This window comes from Ahaetulla prasina, chromosome 7 (genome assembly GCF_028640845.1).
Source record: "Ahaetulla prasina isolate Xishuangbanna chromosome 7, ASM2864084v1, whole genome shotgun sequence".
NCBI lineage: Eukaryota > Metazoa > Chordata > Lepidosauria > Squamata > Colubridae > Ahaetulla > Ahaetulla prasina.
The window spans coordinates 79,358,146-79,365,362 of record NC_080545.1 but is presented as its reverse complement, the minus strand read 5'-3'; positions in this window follow the sequence as shown (position 1 = coordinate 79,365,362).

The window sequence follows — 7,217 nt, the reverse complement described above, 5'->3', positions numbered from 1 at the left end:
GGCTCAGTGGCTAAGACACTGAGCTTGTCGATCAAAAGGTCAGAAGTTCAGTAGTTCGAATCCCTAGTGCCTCATAATGGGGTGAACTTCTGTTACTTGTCCCAGCTTCTGCCACCCTAGCAGTTTGAAAGCACGTAAAAAATGCAAGTAGAAAAATAGGGACCACCTTTGGTGGGAAGGTAACAGTGTTCTGTGCGCCTTTGGCATTTAGTCATGCTGGCCACATGACCGTGGAGACATCTTCAGACAGTGCTGGCTCTTCGGCTTTGAAATGGAGATGAGCACCGCCCCCTAGAGTCGGGAACGACTAGTACATATGTGTGAGGGGAACCTTTACTTTTACCTATTGATAGGGGAGCCTCTTATCCTTTGCAATCAGTGAACAAAGTTGAGGGAAGCTAGCTGCATTCTGTAGATGAGACATCTTCCAAAGGCATCTGATGGGATAGGACCCCAAAAGAAGAATTTTGTCCAGATATAACTGGATCTAGATGTTTGAAATTTATCTTGGAAGAGTACCGGGGGCAATAGTGATATGAAAAGTGGGCTGACCTAGGTAAGGAAATAAGAAGAAAATGGTTTTTGACTTTCCCAGCATGTTTCAAATATATGTCTGGGAGGAAACCTCCCATTATCTGCTTGTAAATCTGTATTTCCTAGTAAACAGGTGGCTTTTCTTCTTCAGAAAATAGCCACGAGGCTGTTTGGTTTTACAGCATGTAAAGTCCTACTGTTATTATATCTCTTGTCTCCAAGCTTCTGACAATCATGAAATTTTGAAAAGACAAGATGTTTAGCACTGCAGTGGTATCTTTGACTTCCCCTTTGAATAAAAAAAAACCTTTGAAAGAGAACGGCTGTGCATATTTTGTCTAAACTTCACTGAGAAGCTTCTGATATTCTTATAGTTTAGACTATTTAAAAAAAGAAGGGGAAACAATGATAGGACAATACAAGGAAAGACAGACTTGGATGTATACCTTTCTGGAAATAAAAAAATATAGTCTCATTATCTGACTTAACCCCCTTCTCATATTACCTCGTTTATTTCTGCCAGGTCTTTCCCACTATCTAATTTTTTTTTAGTCTGACCCTTGGCTAGTTTTGTAACCCAAAACATTATAGTGGAGTTGGGGAATATAAATTTGATATAAAGTGACCAGAGCTTTGCTAAACGAACAAAGAAAATGAAGTTGAATGGGTTGCCGAAGTCAGTAATTGGAAGGAGTCAGAAACAGAGGAAAGAAAGGTTTTTCAAGGTCAGGACAATATAGGAAAATAGCTGTTGGGAACAATAAAGGGGGCAGCTTGGCAGTGAGTAATGAAGCCTGCAAGGAAATGAGAATTGGAGACAGAATTGGGAAGGAGGGAGATGTTTGTCATAAATAGATGACAGAAAAAGAATAAAGTCCAGAATTTGAGAAAGGGTATAAAAAATTGTAAAAAGGATGATTGCATGCAGAAAGTTGCACACAGATAGACAAATGCAAAAACAGAAGAGGCAGGGGAAAAAAAGGAAAACAGTTTGTGGTAGGCAACCCTGCGAGCATCTCTTTTGCTGGTAGAAAGATTACTCATGAGCAAGAGGGAAAGGGTGAAGGTAAACGGCTTTTCTTCTTGCAACATTGCACCCAGTTGGCACCCTGCAAAAGAAATGAATGACTCTTGAGCAGTGCATCGGGGACATTGATGAGTTGGCACCACTGGTGAAATCCTTTGCAGTTTGCCACCAGTTTGCTGTCTGCGCATGCATGGTGCGTGCCAAATGCGCACAGGGCACACATGCACAGTGTGCACCAAATGTGTGCTGTGCACACATGCGCAGTGTGTGCCAAATGCACACTGTGTGCACGCACGTGCAGTGCATGCCAAATGCATGCTGTTCACGCATGCAGATGTGCACCAAATGCACGCTACGCATGCGCACATGCACAATACACACCAAATGCGTGCTTCATGCGGAAAAAGGAGGCTTAACAAGGTAAGTAGAACAGCAAGGGGGAACAGTTGTGCTGCATTATTTAGATTCACAAATATAAATTGCGCAGCATATTTGATCATCGGAAATACCAGTTTGGACAAACCGATAGCTTTTTTTTTTACTACTGGTTCATCCAAACCAGTAGCATTTCACCCTTAGTTGGCACCCTTAGCCAATGTGGATGAAGAGAATGGCAAGTTTCCCTTGCAAGGAACACCCAATGAATTTGGCTGGCGGCAGGATCATGGCTTACCAAGCCAAGAGAAGAGAAACAGACTGGCTTCAGTGAGCCCAAGTGGAAGAAGTCAGGATTGATTGAGCAGCCGGGATGAGAAATCAACCACAACTCCGTGCTGAGACTGTAGATATTTTGCAAGGCAGCATGGAAAAATGGGTTATATGAATATGTGCTGTGTTTTTGAAATCCACTATTCCTTGATGGGTTGACTCTCACCAGGATTAAACTGGGATCTAAACCAATATTTGTTTGATCTGAGCCACCTTGGAGCACTTTACTCTGAATAACAACCTGAAAATATCTATTACATGCTTTTCTCCAGAAGATTGCAATCTTATGTTCAGTCTTAGCAAGTAAGAAGTCCAATATAACAAATGACATGGAATAGTCAAGCAATTCAGAATGTTCTTTTTATTAAGATTTAAACAAATAGCTGGAATAGAATGTCCTGAAGCCACCTCCCCTACCTTTATGAACTTCATTTGTGCTGGAAATTCAACTACAGCAACCCCTGGCAAGCTCAGAATTCTCTTTAAACTATAAGACCAAGGATTTTATTAACTATTTTGGCATGAGCCAGCAGTGTGGTTGTATAAATAGAGGCACAGAATCAAAATCACATGAAGTATTAGTACCGCTTTATAAATCCTTATTAAAACCACACCTGGAATACTACATCCAGTTTTGGTTACCACATTACAAAAAAAGACGTTGAGACTTTGGAAAAAGTGCAGAGAAAAGCAACAAAGATAATTAAAAGCTTGGAGAAAAAGCATATGAAGAACAGTTGCAGAAGTGGGGTGCAGCTAATCTAGAGAAAAGAAGGACTAGGAGTGACATGATAGCAGTATTCCAGTATTTGAAGGGCTGCCACAAAGAAGAGAGCGGTCAATTTATTTTCCAAAGCACCAGAAGGCAAGAGAAGAAACAATGGAGAGAAACTAATGAAGGAGAGAAGCAATCTGGAATTAAGGAGAAATCTCCTAATAATTAACCAGTGGAACAGGTTGCCTTCGAAAGTTGTAAGTACTTCATCACTGTAGATTTTTAAGAAAAGATTGGACAGCGAATTGTCTGAAATGGTATGGAGTCTCCTGCTTGAGCAGAAGATTGAATTAGAACAGGGGTCTCCAACCTTTGTCCCTTTAAGACTTGTGGACTTCAACTCCCAGAGTTCCTCAGCCAGCTTTGGTCTTAAAGGGACCAAGGTTGGAGACCCCTGAATTAGAAGACCTCCAAGGTCCCTTCCAGTGTATTCTGATTGATTGATTGATTGATGACCCATTCTCGCAGTTCAGCTAGAGAAACCAGATTGGGCAGTCCGTTTTAAATTTTATTTAGGATGACTTGTTCACTATTTAATAAACCATTGGGTGTTGAGATAGCCAATGCTGTTGTTGATCTTTTCCCCAAGTGGTTTTAACCTTTCTGTTGCCATTTCCATAAGGATGCGGACATCCTGTCTCCTTCTCCAGTGAACGTCACCAAATTATCTTGCAGGATAAACTTGGGAATACCCTTTGGGAAAGTTTGAGCTAATAATGATCTCCAGTGGTGATATTCAATTTCCCCCCCTACCAGTTCTGTGGGCGTGGCTTGGTGGGGGTCATGTGACTGAGTGGGCATGGCCAACTTGACATCACTCATGGCAACCCACCAAGCCACACCCACAAAACCAACAAAAAAGTTCAGCCAGCCAAATCTTCTAGCTTTCAACCTGGCTGCTTCTTGCCTCTTTCTCGTGTTTGCTCTGTGTATATAAGCCTGAGAAGGAGGAGAGAAGCAGCTGAATGCTGCAGCAGAGAGAAGCTGAACTATTCTACTTCCTGTAACATAGCGGAGCTGCTCAGAAGGCAGCTACCAGCCACAGTCTCTCCCTTTATGGTCCCCCCTCCCTCCCTCCCTCCTGGGATCGTACCTTAAAGACTACGGGCAGTGGCTGCCTTCTGAGCAGCTCCGCTGCGATGCCATCCTTCCAGCTGCTGCCGTTCTCCTGGCCAGGTCTGGCCGTGAGCAGCACTGGCAGCTAATGGGGCACCCCCTCAAGCTGCAAAGGTAGGTGAGCGAGGCGGGCGGTGAGCGAGGCGAGTGATGAGTGAGGTGGGCGGTGAGCGAGGCGGGTGGTAAGCAAGGCAGGCGGTGAGCAAGGCAGGTGGTGAGCAAGGCAGGCAGTGAATGAGGCAGGTGATGAGTGAGGCGGGCGGTGAGCGAGGCAGGCAGTGAGCAGGCGGCGGCTCTGGGGCAAGGCTGCAGCTCGGGGATGGCACAATCCCTGATCCGGCAATGGAGATGAGTGGGTGGAAGAGGTGAGCGGTGACCAGGTGACCGGGCAGGTATGGGCAGGGCCAGTCAGACATGGTATTTACCAGTTCGGCAAACCAATTCAAGTCACCATTACCGGTTCTACCAAACCAGTCTGAACCGGTCGAATACCACCCCTGATGATCTCTCAGTAAAAGGATAATAGTAGGGAGACAAAAGTGGTATATAGTAGCCAAAAGCTTTAGAAATATCCATAGATTTCCAGCTTTATGTATCTGTATCTCTTTCCCCCCATCCACATCTCTGTGAACACCTATGAATATATGCAGCGTCCCTTTTGTTATTTGATCTAATGTACAGTAATTATACAAGCCGGGAAATTCTGGAAGTTGAAATCCACACATCATAAAGTTACCAAGGTTGAGCAACAGTGGCCTACCATATTTGCACTGCAAATTCCCTACAGAGAGATGGTGCCCACATAGGGTGAGCTGAGATAATGGGCTATCTCATTACTAGGGCATGCCTATGTTTTCATAATGAAGCGTTCATGTAATGTCTCATGCACACACACAAAAACACATTTCGTTTCCTCTAGAGATTTTTTCATATCTTCAGCAGTGGGTCTTCATAACACACCAGCTTTGCCTTTCTGGAAATATGTGTCATCCAACTTCCCCACCCTCTCCGTTGCAAAGATGTATTTTATTAGGTTTCACACCATGGCTGTAATTACTGGTGGATGTCACAAGATTTTATAATGTGCTACAACAGTTCCAGCCTCTAATACAGTTATTAAGAAATGTGTCACAATTTCAATTGTCTTTATCTTTTGAAGGTTTCCTCCTCCACCGCCAAGTCTACTGTAGGTTGAAATTACATCAGTTGAGGCAACATATATGATATATACCGGCATAAACACAGCAAGGGAATTTATAAACTTGATCTTAGTGGTGATCTGGCTTATGCACTAGACGGTGTTTGCTATGTTGGCACTGATTAAAACTTTATTAAAGCAACACCATGTTAAAGTACTGAAAAATACACACAGTGGCTCACATAAGTAGATCAGCAATGGCTTTTCTGGGATTCAGGCAGAATCCTTTTCATCCCTGCTTGAATTAAATTTTTGTTTGTTTATTTATTTAATTTGCATCCCGTCTTTAATATTTTTACAAATAACTCAAAGCAGATGACATATCCCTTCTCTTATTTTCCGCACAACAACAATCCTGTGATGTGAATTCAGCTCACACAGAGTGACTGGCCCAAGGTCACCCAGCTGGCTTTCATGGCTAAGGTGGGACTAGAACCAGAGGTGGGCGGCATATGAATTAACAACCGGTTTGCCAAAGCACCGAAAATGTGAATGGTCTCATCTTGCCTCAGCACCGCAGGTCACAACTACTGGTTGGTCCAAATTGGTCCAAACCGGCTGAATCCCAAGATTCCTTGGTTCTAATCTGGTGCCTTAACCACTAGACAAAAATTGGCTCTCAATTGGGTTGGAACTGTAATCTTCCATACAGAGAATAGAGATATACAGCTGTGATGGCACAGTGGTTAGAATGCAGTACTGCTGACTGCTGGCTGCCAGCAGTTTGGCAGTTCGAGTCTCACTGGCTCAAAGTTGGTGTTGTAGTCCGCCAGCAGCCTGTGGATCTGGCAATGGAGTCGGACAGTGATGAGGTGAGGCCAGGGCCATCAGGGAGTGAGGTGCGGACTCTAGAGCCTCCAGAGACTGATAATAGTGAGGCAGAGGAAGAGCTGCCGGAAGGCAAGAGCAGCTCAAGCAAAAAGGACAGCTCGGGAGTACGGCCAAGAGATGATTGGCCCCTCCCATAAGGCTTAAAACAGACCAGTAACGGCGTTTGGGTTTTGCCGGAAAACAACATTGGTAGCTTTGTCTTCTGTTTCATCTACGTCTTGCATTTATTTTTGTGACTTCTGAACGTTTGCCAAGATAGGCCTTTGGCAGCTTGCCTAATTGGACCAAGGTTTGTGATAGGACTGAGGAATTTGTGTTGGGAGGAATTTGTTTTAATTTGAGTTGAATGACACTGGGAATGAAGTAATTCTTAGCTGTTCGAATAAAGTTAGTTTGTTTTTTCATGGACTGAGTTTCCTAATACCTACTTGGGCCTGGGTCACAACAGTTGGGTCAGCCTTCCATCCTTCCGAGGTCAGTAAAATGAGGACCCAGATTGTTGGGGGCAATAGGCTGACTTTGTAAACTGCTTAGAGAGGGCTGTAAAGCACTGTGAAGCAGTATATAAGTCTTAGAGCTATTGCTATTGCTATAGCTTCCCAATTGCTCAGTTCATCTTTGCCAAGCAGGGGAGTCCAACTCCAAATAACTGTCAGACATGTCTGGTAAGATTATTTGGGCCCTCACTAAACTGTGTAAAGCAGGGCTGTCAAATCTGCGGCCCGTGGGCCGGATGCGTCACACACTGGCCACGCCCATGCCCGGTTTAGCAAAAGGGGAAAAAGTCATGATATGTCACATGATGCTCTTGTGGCGATGCAAGTTTGACACCCCTGGTGTAAAGGATTAGCTTCTTGTCCTCAGAAATATTTTTAGTGTTTTTTCAGTACATCAGCTTGTATTGGGGGCAGGGGGCGGGAGGTGTTCGTATTTTTAATATTTCTGAAAGTTGTTAATTAAAACCTGAGGCAATTGGGAACAGTCTGTCCTAGGGTTCTGTCTAATGAATTCCTATTGATTAAGCTATC